The sequence below is a fragment of the Pipra filicauda genome, unplaced genomic scaffold (genome assembly GCF_003945595.2).
Source record: "Pipra filicauda isolate LSUMZ 115617 unplaced genomic scaffold, ASM394559v2 scaffold371_size1224239_pilon, whole genome shotgun sequence".
Lineage (NCBI taxonomy): Eukaryota > Metazoa > Chordata > Aves > Passeriformes > Pipridae > Pipra > Pipra filicauda.
The window spans coordinates 43136-57595 of record NW_024104500.1 but is presented as its reverse complement, the minus strand read 5'-3'; the positions used below and the strand labels follow the sequence as shown (position 1 = coordinate 57595).

The 14460-nt window shown below is 41.7% G+C and overlaps 1 long non-coding RNA gene across 1 annotated transcript; it reads right to left on the bottom strand.

Annotated features, from left to right (window-relative positions):
* Positions 1 to 5830: 5830 nt before the first annotated feature.
* On the bottom strand, positions 5831 to 10838 carry LOC120323916. The gene is made up of 3 exons (XR_005564848.1): positions 10789 to 10838; positions 8186 to 8324; positions 5831 to 5974 (listed from the first exon to the last, which is right to left on the bottom strand). It is a non-coding gene; the product is annotated as an uncharacterized LOC120323916 (long non-coding RNA).
* Between the last annotated feature and the right edge of the window lie 3622 nt (positions 10839 to 14460).

Genomic DNA, 14460 nt, shown 5'->3' with positions numbered 1-14460 from the left:
CCATTTGTTCCTAATTCTGTAGCTAATGACTACTGGTACTGGCAGACAACCTGCCAGCATTATATTGCTGGATTACATCCCACTGCTCAAAGTTCAGTGATGCACAAAGGTTACTGCTGGATTTGCAAGGTTAATTTTCTGAATAGGACTTATATCACTGATAGATCTCATTTCCTTAATAAAAAGAGAGAGATTTTTCCAGTCATAATTTGGGAAGTTGATCAATACTAATTGGGCATGACCTGGCATACTTACTGCAGTGGAAAAAAAAGGGAAAACCAACAAATGAAAAGGAGCAACTGCTCCCAAAATTATTAAACATTGTTAAGAAAAAAGCCTGAAAGGTAAATGGTGGGATGAGAGGGAGTTAATGAATTCTTATCTTCTGGCTGTAAGAAGTAAAAAAACCAAAGGCAGCTACAGAAATAAAACAAGCACTCAGGGCTCTCAGCTTCCAGAATTACAGGCAAATAGCATGACCACAGCTAGCCAGAGGGTACTATTAAAACTAGTAGGCTACCACTGAAAAGATTAGTTTTTAATTTAGTCTCCAGTCTTTTTAATATCCCGTAGAAGTTAAAAAAACCCAAACAAAAAAAGTAAACAAAACCCGACCAAAATCACAAACAAACAAAACCCAAAAAACAAACTACCACTTTTCTGGACAGTGTTTTCTTTACAGAATTCTGGTTCCACAAGATGCAGTACAGCCCATTCCCTGATCAGCTACAGTGCACAATGGGATTCTGTGGTGTGTTAATCCCTCCGTGCCCAGTTTACCTTGGGAATCCTCAGGCATACAAGCAGCATTGTGTTTAATCAGGATTCCCTCGTGATGAAGAAAAGGTGAAAGCACAGTAGCGATTGAACAGAGCTGTTCAGAGACTGAGCAGACCTGTTCCTCCTACCTAGGTCACCAGATAAGAGGAAAACCTGTCTAAAGAATACCAAGCTCCATGTTCAGCCTTCAGAAGAGAAGGCTCTGGGGTGACTGAACTGCAGCCTCCTAGTACCTGAGGGGGCTACAAGAGAGCTGGAAAGTTTACAAAGGCATGGAATGACAGGACAAGAGAGAAAGCTTCAAACAGAGTAAGTTTAAATTGGATATTAAGAAGACATTCTTCCCTGTGAGGGTGGGGAGGCCTTGGCACAGGTTGCCTAGAGAAGCTGTGGCTGCCCCATCCCTGGAAGTGTCCAAGGCCAGGTTGGACAGGGAGTAACCTGGGCTAGTGGAAGGTGTCCCTGTCCACAGGGGGGGTCTCTTCTAACCCAAACCATTCTGTGATTCTATGTTTTGCTGCAATAAATTCTCCCAAGAATTGCCTATACAGTTATTGTGATATTTGATCCATGGTCTTCAACAGTTTTCTTTCAGTCCCGGTGGAAACTCAATTATTAAATTTTGGCTTCAAGTGGCAAAGGACCTTAAAACCATATCCTATGTAAAATATATTTCTCTCTGGAAAAATATATATGGAACAGAATCATTAGTGTTGACTGCAGACCTATAGATGAAGGTCAACAGATTTCACACTGTGAACATTTATCCACTATCACTGACACAGGACATACTCACGCTGCTGAAACAATGAATGCTTATGACCTAAATCACTCCTGTCCTTCCCTTAGGAGAAGTCACTTTCGTGTGACCCACCTTGACTGCTTTTTCAGGGAAAAGATCCAGCACTTCCACCACTCAATAATTCTTTCTGCTTATTTACATTCCTATCACTGAAATAAGATGGAAAATGCTTATTAAATCACAGATAGGGGACACAATAACAGACTGGAACTGTGTCCCCTATTCACAAAAAGGATAGATTCTTTTTCACAAGTGCTTTTTATCACTTGCTGCTTTGCCACTTGCCATTTTTCTAACTTCTAGGCTTTTCCCTTTTTTTGTCTCACACTGAATGTTTGCATCCACACTTTGTTGTCTCAACATGGCCAGTGCATAAACAAAAAAATCACTCCAGCACCTTCAAGAACCACCCCAAATTCATTTTACTCAGGAAATGTCATATCAGAGCATCTCTAATGAAAGGCGTACTTTGATCTAGCATTTCAATTGGTTCCAAGAATTCTTGGATCCCTGATGTAACTTTTTCAAAAACCCAAATTCTCTGGAGAACACCGAACATTTGTTCCTGGTTACCAATTCCTGGTTCCTGGTTACCAGTGCCCAGAACATCACCTTCATCTCTGCCTGGAAGCCTCTACTACTGCTGCTACATAAATAAGATTCCCCCCCTTCCTGGCTTGCTAGAGAGTTCTCCAAAGAGATTAAAAGGCTGAGCAACAACCCTTCTGGAAGCCAGTACTTCCTTTGAGCCAGTAGACAATCTAAAGTCAATTCAGTACTTCTTGTTATCACATCACAGGCCAAAGACAGTTTTCCTCCATTAGACTGTATTCAAAAAAATACAGGAAGTCTTGTTTCATATACTGTTTCTCCCTCTCTCTTGAAAAAATATTTAGGATCTGTTGTTTTAGCACACAATAAAAGTAAGGCTGTCACCTTCAGGCAGAGCAGTGCCTGCCACCACCCTCGGCATCTCAAAGAAGCCGAGTTCCCTTAGACAGAGGTGTTGCTGTGGGGATACAGAGAATGATGCAGAGTGATCACCAAACAACATAAGACAGTCTATGGAAGGTTGGGGACATGCACTGCTAAATACCTCAGGAGCCATTATACCAGCTGGCCATTCTCTCAGACTCTTCTTTACAAGCAAATCCTTTTAAGGCATTCAAAGCAGCTTCTACAAATTCTTACAGCAGCGACTGAGAGGTAACCTGAGCAGCAAACACACAGTACCTTACCTGTGCAATGCACCTTCCTAACTCCAGCTCTGTTCTGCACACTCTTCTTCCTCCGTGTAGCCCCTGTGCAGAAAGCTGCACCACAGCATATGCAAATACATTCATCACCAAGTCAGGGAATAAGCTTGGCCATATCTGTTAAGTTCCAGATACAATTTATACTTCATAACTAATTTTTCCATTTCTCCTTTGCCTTCTGGTACACAACTCCTAACTACAGTTTCCTTGCACCTTGTTAATAGGTACTTTAACTTTATGTAAAGACTTTGATGGGAGTCCAGCATACTAAAATTAGTTGGTACAAAATCAGAACTATCATTCAGTAGGTGGTAAGAAACCATTTCTCTGTGACCCTGGAGGCACAGGCACCTTCAGCATCATATCAAAGAGTCTGCTCACACAAGAGGTGATGGGGGGAAAAAGTGAAATCTAGACTCAAATCACCTGCAGATCCCAGAGGTCTCGCAGCTCTTTTCCACTGAGCAAAGATATCTGCTCCAATTCTCTGCATGCCTTCCATCCTAATAAACAACCCTAAAAAAAAGCAAAGCCATGGCTGACAGAAATACAACAAATCTGTTCCTTAAGGACACTGAAATGCTGAAGCATGAAATCCAAACATCACCTTTTAGGAATAGTCATGAATGAAAAGCAGTATGCTTACTGCAAACTGGCCATTATCCTGTACAAGACCCAACTGCATGAGTTTCAGTCTCCCACCTCCTAGGCACATGCAATAATACATTTTTTAACAAAAACTTTCTGACTAATTCTATCCAGCAAACTACTTAGGATAGGATACGAATCTCTGTGCGTACAAACTCTCTTGCTTTCCATTTGGAAGACAGTATTCCCAGGATACATGCCAAGAAGGAAACACTGTTGCACAGACACATCTTCTAAGGAAAGGAAGAAAAAATTAAGTGGAGCTTGTAGGTATTACTGGAGGGAATGGATTAACTGGGCAAAGAATAAGGTTTCAAATATATAGTCTCCCTGGAGCTTTAAGTTCAAACTGAAGTCAACACAAACCAATCTTTCATCCTAAAAGTGAAGCAACTGCATCTCCTGCTGTTTGCCAATGTGGAATCTCCACCAAGTGAAGCCTGTTTCATTCCCTATGGACATTAAAGGACTTTAGTCCAGCGTCTACAAGATACACATGCTCAGCTCATTTCCTGCCTCTGTTGAAAAGTCTTACCAGCACAGAAAAGAGGTTTGTGCACAAGTAAAGGGATATTTTCCCCATCCCACAAGACCACTGTAAGTCAGACTGTCAGGCCTGTGCAGGGAAGCCTGCTGTGTTACCATCCATGGCATGTGGAAATACAAGCATTTGTCATCAGTAATACTCACCTGTTACCCTCTAGAACTACCGTGGAATTCACTTAAAATAGAACCAAGGACATTAAATTCTGCTGTGCTCCAGCTTCATTATTCAGTACACTACTAAGCATTCTGCACCAAGAGAAGTTTCTAGATTGATTTAAGATACAGCCACAACTAGTAATCAAGTTATGAGAATGTAAAACATGGGAGAATGACAGCAATGCCTGCACTGAGAGGAAAAATAATTACAACCTCAAGGCTAAACTAAGGTGAAAAGTGCTGTTTTAAGTGCATCCATGTGAACTAGCCTTGAGGCATAGAGTTGCTTAAGTCTCAATACTTACCTCAGAAGCCTGTACTCCTCATCAAGGTGAAAAAATTCTTAATCACCAACAGTCACCTTTCATTACATGCAAATATTATGTTAATCTTTTTAAAAATTATCTGAAACTCCCTTTATCATTAAGTAGCCCTAAGAGCTCTTAAATCAAGAAGTAAGTACTGTTGTAGGAGAGCAACCAAACTCAAAATTCTATGGGAGAGAAATACTTTATTCATATGTCTTCTAAAAACAAAAACCCAGCTACAGTTCTGTTCTCAAGTGGTCCACATTTAAAAGGAAAATACCCATGAGCAGACAAAAACAAATGTTTTGAGTTACCTCCCTCATTTTTTATCCTCAGTCTTTCCCTTTTATCCCCAAAGTATAAAACCCTCATGGATGAGTAATTTCCTAGTAAACACAGACAAGGGCAAAGGATTTTATCTGATGAGTAGGAAATAAAAGCCATGTGTGATTTTCCCTAAAAGCCAACTGGATGTTTTGGAATAATCCTAGATTGACTATGATTTTACTGTACCACAGAGAAGCTGAATTTCAGAGTTAGAGTGGTAAAATTAAGACAACTCTGGATTATCAGATAAGGAAGTCTGATTTGAAACATATATCTTTCAAGAAATATTCATCTGCATTTCATAATGTCTTATCAAAGTACAAATATATTTTGAGAAGTCATATATCACAAATCTAAGCTGCAGGAAACAAATGCTAGAATTCACACAGCAGCTTTTCCTTACTCCCTGCCAATAAATCAGCATTTGGCTGAGGTGCAATTGAAAACTTACTATATATGTTATAAACTTATTATCTAGAAGAAAACCTATATCCTAGTGTGTTGAAGAAGAAATTTGTCTCAGAGGGAGAAAATTTTTTTCAGCTGATGTTTTCCTAACCATTTGCATGACTGAGTTACAGCCACTGTTGCTATACACATTTCCACATCATACCCAATGAAAATGGACAAGTTCAGCTTTTCAAAAGTCCTCAGGAAAGGTCAGGCTTACAACTGATAGCACACAAACACTGTCATCTCTCCTGTGATATTCAGTTCTCATTAGTTCCAATCACAGGGAACAGAGATGGAATTTAATTCCCTACTTTTTCTATTCACAAGACTTGACTAGCATTTCAAGGGAATTTCTGGGAGGTGAAAGACAAAGAATAAGCATATTCAATCCTTATGAAAACAGTGACAAGATAAAGGAGGAGAAGGAGGAAGGCAGCAGGAAGTTTGCATCTCCAACATCAGCCTGTGGGGAGGAGAACAATGCAAGGAGCCAGCCCACCTTTTATGCTTCCTTCTAAGTTGGTAGGAAGGAGCAATGAATGAACTCACCATCCCAGCTTGAAGACACAACGAGTCATTTAGCAAACAGAGGAGGAATGCAGCCTGGAGATTCCACAAAGTCTTATCAGCCCACAGATCCTTGCAGAAAGGTCTGAGCAGCTGGTGTCTCAACTAGAACTGCTGCTTCTTCAGGGAATCTGTCAGAAGAATACAGTTAGCTAATTCAACAGCAGTTTAAGAAGGTGGAAGGGAAAAGAAGTCCTAACATGCAAGCAGTAGCATCAAGCTAAGACCATCCCTCCTGGTGTGATGACACTAGTTTAGGCAGCTCTGGCCAAGTAAAACCAGTAGCAAACTAAAAATATTCCAAACTAAAGTACTATTCTCAGTTGGCCTGAAAACCATACAAGTTGGCAGCATGTAGCAGTGGCAGCATGCCCAAGCAGTGAGCGACAAGGTTATGGCCTCAGTCCCGGAGTGTTTGCCAACATCTGGCAGCAGATGCTAAGGGAACACATGCTTCTCATTACACCAGCAGTTAGAGGATACATTAGATAGCATCCTGCTCCCAGAACTATCAAGCTTGAACACAAAGCACTTATGATCAAGGCTGCCACAGCAGAGGGGGCAAAGCACCTTTTCCTAACATCCCTCTTTAGCTGCTGTACTTAAATGCATTTCAACTGCTTGCAGACTACAGCAGCATTTGAAACATCATCTCTTTTTTACCACACTCCTTACTAAATATTTTTTTCTTACACATGCAAGAATAGGATTATGAACATTTGATAAAATGCAGAACACTCAACGTCAGAGTACCAAATACATAGCTGTTCCTCTGACATTCTTTTGTGACTGAATTTATTGAGAAATTACAATGATTTGGTAGAATTAATTCTAGAACTCGGGCATAAGAAAATAAGCTCATAACAGCTGAGCCAAGGATCAGCTACCTGTATCACTACCTTCAGCAGCCAGCATTCCCAGGAACACTGCTGGAAGGTGCACTGCTGTTTGGCACAGATATCACCGTCACCTTCTGCGTTGGATCAGAAAGAATATAGAGAATCAGATTGAAAGAGGCACAGAGATGCAGATGCCTAAGCACCTGACCCCCACAGATAGACAGGTTACAAATCTATATCCAAGAAGAGGGGAAATACTACAACTACACACAGGAGACAAGCCACAGTTAACAAGGCCTCCAATTCTCCAGAGGCACACAGTGATCAGAGCCCTGACTTGGTTCTACACCCTACAGCTTAGATGTATCTCCAGAGTTGACTGAAAAGAATAAAGTAACTGTAAAGATGCATTTTATACCATTTTAGTTTACAAGAACACTCTATGGTTGAACAGAATACATTTCATTAACAGTTTTCAGGCATCTGACAAAAAGATACTACTGTATTGAGCACTAGTGTCTTTTTTCTTCCTGTTTTCATTTTATCAATCAAAGGAAAAAGAGGCAGAACAAGTACTATATCGAACAATGTCTTACATGAAAAGTACATTAATAGGTACATGAACAGTGTGAGATTGGAACTGCACAAAAGAATCTTTGCTAAAATTAGAGCTGCAGAACAGCAATATAGAAGTGGTGATAAGTAGTCAAAGGAAGGAATACAAAAGCACAGATAACACACTCCAGCCCCTATTTCAGGACGTACCTGCACCAAGAAGACTTGGTTTGACTAGTATTTTAAAAACTGAATGAGTTTAGAGGTTGTATACTCTGCCTGGCCATACCTGCTTGTACTTCCCTATCTCTACCTACCTTGCCTAGTTGTTCTGAACAATTTACCTGTACCTCCTGTGCTAAAATTTACACCTGCAACTTCACATCCACTGAGAAAAGATGTTTAGCAGGGTATTTCTTTCCTACCCACAGGAATATCATTTGTCTGAAGACTGTTACAGCCCTTTAGTCAGCCACCACCACTGGCTCAGGAAAATGATGTGCCACGGCTCCAGATTTGCTTCCAGCTGCCACAAGATTCTGAAAATCTACCAAGTTAAGCTTGCCTAGTTTTCACGCTGCTCCCTAGCCTTCTGCTGTGGGCCACCATTAAAGAGAGTTCACTGGGCCAAGCTGTGACCCATGACAGTTGTTCTTAAACTACACATTCTCTTCTCTAGACTGGATAACTCAGTTCCTTCTGTGAGGAAATGTTGCTCACCTTTCCTGCACTTTCCACAGTTCTGCTGCGCTCATCTGGAAAAATTTCATCTGATTCGTGTTTTTCTTAAGGTAGGTCTATGATTAGATACAGTAGGTCTTAGTCCTCCCAGTGCTAGGGAGACCAAAAGGATGGGTTCAGTACTTCTTACAGGAATTACTCCTGTTATACTACATCCTAGGACAACAGTTAAGTCTTTTCTTAAGAAAGTGACTACCCCATGTTTACCTTGGGGCTTTTTCTGCAGAGCTCTCTCAGAGCTGTATTTCTGAGAGTTATTCTTCCTGCCTTAGCCTGGCATGTTGTGTGCGTCTCTCCCGACTTCTCCGACATGCTTTTTCATCTTAGGCAGGAACAGTTCAGATTCCTGTGGATAAGGATGACAAAGCCTGTAACTCAAAACACCTGATGATTTTCTTCGGAGTCAGGGGGCCGAACACCTCCATTTCCCTGGCTGGGCTCACCTTTCCTGAGACAAGAGTAACACAGCCTCCCTAATTTACCACTGCTTTCTTGAGCCACGCTGCATTTCAGGAAATGTAATCCTTTTAGGATTTCAACTCACTGGAGTGAGAGGAAGGGTGCATTTTTCATGTGATAAAGATTTACAGTACTAAACTTTAATGAACTGAACCCAATTCACATACTTCAACATGTCCGAACACTTCATGTCAATGCAACAGAGTAAAAATATTCTACATCATTTTTTCAGATTGGGGGAAAACATGACAACATCATCCCCAGGAGAAAGTTTCTGCTTTGTACTACTTCCTTTTTTTGTTAGAGGTCATTCCTACCAGATGCTAAGTAGGACTCTGTGCTAGGGAAACACAATAGGAGGAGAATGTAAATGGGGGAGGTAGGAAAGCAGTAAAGAACAGACATGAAACTTGACCAGACATTCAGTTACCCAGGCATAAACTCCCAGTGGATAATGATTTTTCCCCCTTGTAATTACTGCTTGGCAACTGCCAGTCACGTATAAGTTCCCTCATTTAGTAGGTGCTGTTTCAGTTTTCAATAGTGTTACTTTAAGAGACAATATATACAATATATATATAATTTTCCTGTATATATACAGGAAAACAACTGTTTCTTCAGTATAGTCTATTTCCCTCAAGGTATCAATTTTGCATTAGTTACACCAAAATTCTTCACTCCTCTACTGCAGGTACACTATAACCATCATTTTACACATTCCACAGTTCTTGTCAGTTAATAGCCAATACCTTCAATGCATTAAATTATCTGGACAAGAAGAGAATCCAAAGAGCTCTATGCAGCAATGAACAGGAAGAACAAGCCTCAGGAAACTACTGGAACAGCCCACAGCCCTCAGAGTTTTCTGTAACTTCAGCCACATCTGAAGATTTAAGCTGTAAGTAAAGCATATTTAAAACTCTTTAGCTGCCTCCCTGACTATTCAGGGACTATCTGGCCTCAGATCTCATCTGTTTACTGAGTTTAAAAAAAGTACACAAAGGCAAAGCTCCTCGAAGTCCATACTGATCCCCTGCCTCCGTTCTGAAAGCTGTACTTTTCTGACTGTGATCTACTAGCTAATTTTAGAACTGTTAGCATGTATGTCACAACGATAAGAAAGTTTCTAAAAGCATTGTTATTGTGTTCTTGACACAACAGTTAATAACTGTTTGCTGTCAGGCTCTTTAAGTCACTTATTTTACCAGAGCTGCTTTGCATTCCATACCTTCCTGCATGCTAATTTGGAACGTAAATTATTTTTAAGCTGTATCTCATTACTACACAAAATAAGCAGTTCACTCCTCTATCACAATTACTCAAATTCATCCTCCCCTTCTATTATCTTCAGGGACAAACCAACAGAAAACTTACATTTTGCTGCCTTTTATTGTGCCAGCACTAGAATAAGCAAACCAAGAATGGGTCTTCAAAGGGTCCTGAGGGACTGCAAGTTTTATAGAGCTCTTGCCTATTTCTTTTGGACTCCCTGAAAAAATCTCAACACACTTGTTTTAACAAATACTCAGTCACTTTACTTAAGAGTTGTAATTCTCCAACAAATTTTGATTAACAGCAATTTGAGTAATCCCTTGCCATATGTGCTTTAAATGCTAGGGAAGTTACTTAAAAACATAAGATGTTGTTTGCATTATATATACACTCAAAAAAAAGTAAAAGAGTACCTGAGGATACATTTTTTCCCTGATGTTCAGCAAATGTGCTGTGGATGCTTTTATAGGTTTTTTTAAGTTAAGCAATCTTTTTAGAAAACTGTAGGCTTGATTTGGTAGATGCCTGCAAAAAACAGGTTACTGGTGGAAGTATCTTTCAGGGAAAATCAAGAAAAGTGTCAAGACCTCATCGGGATAGACACCTTCTCCCCTGTACACAGGTTTGGGAATGAGAGCAGAGCTGGATCCCAGACTGCTGGGCAGCAGCACCTGCCAGAGCACCCTATGGCAGCTACAGAGGAGCATCACAGGCCCCCGCAGTGCCAGCAGCTGGGCATTTGGATACTGCTGATGGCGTGTTCCTTGCAACATGCTCCATATCTCTGAGGGGGAGGACACCTGACACTACACAGATGCCAAAAGGGGAGTAGCCTTTTTCTCCCACGGTGCGTGGGGCTGCCCTGGGCACCCAGACCAGGCTGAGGGGGGACTGGCTGCAGACACCACCGCTGTCCTGAGCCCACACAGGGAAGGTACAGCAAACACACGCTGTGACCTTCCCCAGCATGCAAGAGAGCCAGTGCATCCTAAAGCAATAGGTGTTGCCTATTTTCGTGGCCCAGCTCTCCTACCTCCACTGACGGGCCTTTGGCTGAGGGAGCTGGTCACCCTATTTACCTTGTAGCAATATCGCAATGCTGAACTGGTCATATCTCCTGCCTGCACCTGAGGAGGAAAAAAAAAAAAAGAGCAAATAAGCACAGCAATGCATTTCTCATTGCTGGGTGAGCAATAACGCAGTACCTCAGGGCTACTCCCGGCGCTCTGAGCCACCTAACAAGGAAAGCTGCCGGCAGCGACCGACCCCCCTCCCTCAGCCACCTCCGCCATCTTTTCACACGACGCCATCTTCCCTCCTCCCTCTGCCTCCTGCCCACACCACGGGGCGCTCGGGCCGCCATGGGGCAGGGGACACTCCGGCCCCCGGCAGGACGGGACGGGACGACCCCTGAGGGGCCCCAGAGTGTGGGGTGAAGTCACAGCCCCACAACTGAAGTCTGAGGAGTTTGGAGTGTTGCGGGGTGTTGGGCCGTTTTCCATGGGAGCAGTGGAGCCGGTTAGATAGTTCCCACGGACACAGCCTTGAGCTGTGTGGCTGAAGTGCAGGTGCGCATTCCTCAGTGTTTTTGTGGAAATATGTTTGTGTTGTGTGTGTGGGAAAGTAGAAGTGGGAGAACCCAATAAAAGGCTGCCTGCTGCGCTGAGCAGGCAGACATCTCTTTGTCTCACTACCCTCATGTGTCTTGCGAGTCGATTCTTCCCCCTTTGGACCGAGGCCTTTCGACAGGTACCCAGCGACACCGGAGCACATGGCCAGGCCGCCCGAGGCCTCCCGGGGGGAAGCGACCCATCCACCTTCCTCCTCCTCGCCCGTCCCGTCCCTCACCGCGCCCTGTGCGCCGGTTCACCGGGAGAAGGCGACGTTTCCAGGGTCCCAATTCAGCAAAGCGTTGTAACAAAGCAATTAAGTCCCAGAGGGTTACTTGCCCCCATAAAATTCCGTATTAATAATTTAGAAGAGGAAAGATGCTAGAAATCGTGACAGCTCCCCCTCTTGAATTACAAGGCAACGTCTATCCTTTGCTAAAAATAATAGTGTCTTGAAATATTTATTGGAAAACTCAAAGGAAACCACGCAAGCCAAATCGATTTCTTTAGCTTCTGGAAGGCCTAATATACACTGCCATGCCACATCTGCAAGACATGGGGTTTTTTTCAGATCTCATGTAGTAGCACTGTGTTTTAATTTTTTGCCAATATAATTCCAGATTTCCATTTGTTACAGTTGTGTGGCTATTTTTAAAGTCACCTAATACTGCTCTTCACAGGCCAAACTGTCCCAGGCTGAGGGAGAGAATCTCCTCAACTAAAGGGATGAATACTATCCAAACCTATCCACTAATATTTAATAATGAGCTTTTTTAAATGAAATTGCATAATCTTTCATTACCATCTGCCAGTCAGGTACAACCAGCAAGTATATGATGAAGATACAGAAGAATCGGGCATACCTCTAAAAAGTAACACATCCAATGGGCATTTTTATCTGTATATCTGCCAAAAATCTAGAGATTGCTTATGGGTCCTTCACCAGTAAGCTCAGAAGAAGGAAAAAAATATGGTTTAGGCTTTTTTTTCTTCTGTATTGGACATTACTGAACTTTGCTCTCATTTGAAGACATGTTACTTTTTACTTTTACTTACTGAAATTTAAAACTGAAAACAGATATGTTCATTTTCAATCTACCTCCTTTCAACTAGAAAAAAATCCCAGTAGTTTAAAGTTGGGAAAAACAAGGTCAAGTGCAAAAAACCCCAACAAGTATGATCATTTACAAACACATATGACACCATCATAGTACTAAAGGTGCCCATAACAGTACAACTCCCACAGCAGTTTCACAGAGACTAGTATCCTCAACCCAGACCCTCATCTGGATGATCAAGAGCCAAAGCTTCATCATGAAGTCAGCATGAATCTTATTGGTGCATTACAGTACATATTAAAAATCTTCCATTTTATGCATGCAGCTAGTTAAGAAGCTAAAACACAGCTTTTTGATTCTGGGATTCAGTCACCTTAGTTTGCTTTCACAAATTTCATAATATGGGGAATGCTTGTACTCCCCAGTTGGAAGAGCCACTGCTGTGTAAACACTTGAGACAGCACACACAGCTAGAGAAACAATCACAAGCCTCCCCATTTTTGTTTCTCCCCATTTCCAATATATTTGATCCATTCTTTATAAAGAAATTTAATTTTCTGTGTTCTTTTAAAACTCTTAAATATGTACTTTGGTTTTCTTCCCAATCGTCATCACTTGCACATACAAGGTTTATAAATTGAAAGAAAACCATAAAGTAAAAGCACTCCCTTTCCTCCTGTCTGAAGAGGATCAGTAGAGTTGTGAGTTAAACAGCATCCTATAAGTAAGGCTCACCTGTCTTTGTTTAAATACTTTTACTTAGATGCTCCCAATAGAAAGGCATTCCTTGCACTTTATGCAGTCTCAATTTTTATGTGGCTTCAGTGGCTTCTTCACAGACAGAAGAGAAAAGGAAAATAATTCTTCTCACTTAGAGACAGATGACACCAGCTGCTACTTGCATGGTAAATTATCCCTTCTTTTGCTGGAAAAACTTGGTATTCATGTGTAAAAGCAGTTGCCACCAAGACCTTCCACTTACCACTCAGACACTTACCATTCAGTTCTTACCTTCTCTATAGTCTGTTCCAGCCTTTTTTGTCTCCTTAATTTTGCAGGCCCTCATCTTCCAACACCCACATTTTCAAGAGCAGGTTGTTTCCCAGGGAATCAAGGGAAACATCTTGAACCCAGGCCAGGACAGCAAGGCTAAACTACTTGCAATATTTGTCATGTACTTCATCATTTGCCCTTCATAGAAAGGAAGTTGAGCTAATTAAAGAGGGTGATAGTCAGGTGGAGGATAACAGCCCCATAAGCCTACCAAAGGCTTTTCCTCAGTAACCCTCTGGATAAAAGAAAACTAGCCATTGCAGTAAGCTCTGAAATATCCTCCTTGATTCAAAGACAGGCTTCCTGTCACACAGGGTGGGCTCATGGGGCTGGGGAAAGAAAAAAAAACACAAGCAAAATATCTAAGCTAATCACATATGAATGATTCCCATTTCATATTTAATTGACCATATCACCTGAGGGAAGAACTACTACTGACTGCTAGAAAACCTGGGACAAGCTAGGGTACTAGATTTTAGGCAAGGCATGAAGCATCTTTTATCTACCATTTACCTACCAAGGAAAGGGAATAAAGCACAGGCTTCACTGATGAGAGAACAAATGGTCCACACCTCTGTAAACCTGGCACTCACAGATGTTGGGAGGAGGAGGGGCTGCTTGGCTTGTGTTGACCACAGCAGGCCTCACGTAGAAAGCAGTTTGCAGCTTCTCTCTTTATCAGAGATTCACTTCTTCTGCGTTAACTGCTGGAAGCATTTATCGGTGAGAAACAACATCATTCTGAGCCTCAGGCGAAAGAGCAGTTAGTCTCTGAATTCATGCCATCCGGTTTTTGACTCTGTAAAGTTTACATTTTCGTGGCACACATAAGGGCTTAAAACTAAAAAGCAAAACTTTCAAAATGGCACATTATCAGCACAAAAAAAAATGGAGCTCTTTAGGTTATCAGAAGTTCCAAGAACAGGTGAAAACAATATTTTAGGAGTTGCCAACCATTCAGTGCATAACTGAATAATTGCAAATAGGTGGGAAAACGAAGAAAGTATTCTCAGGTGAGAGAAGAGAAGGT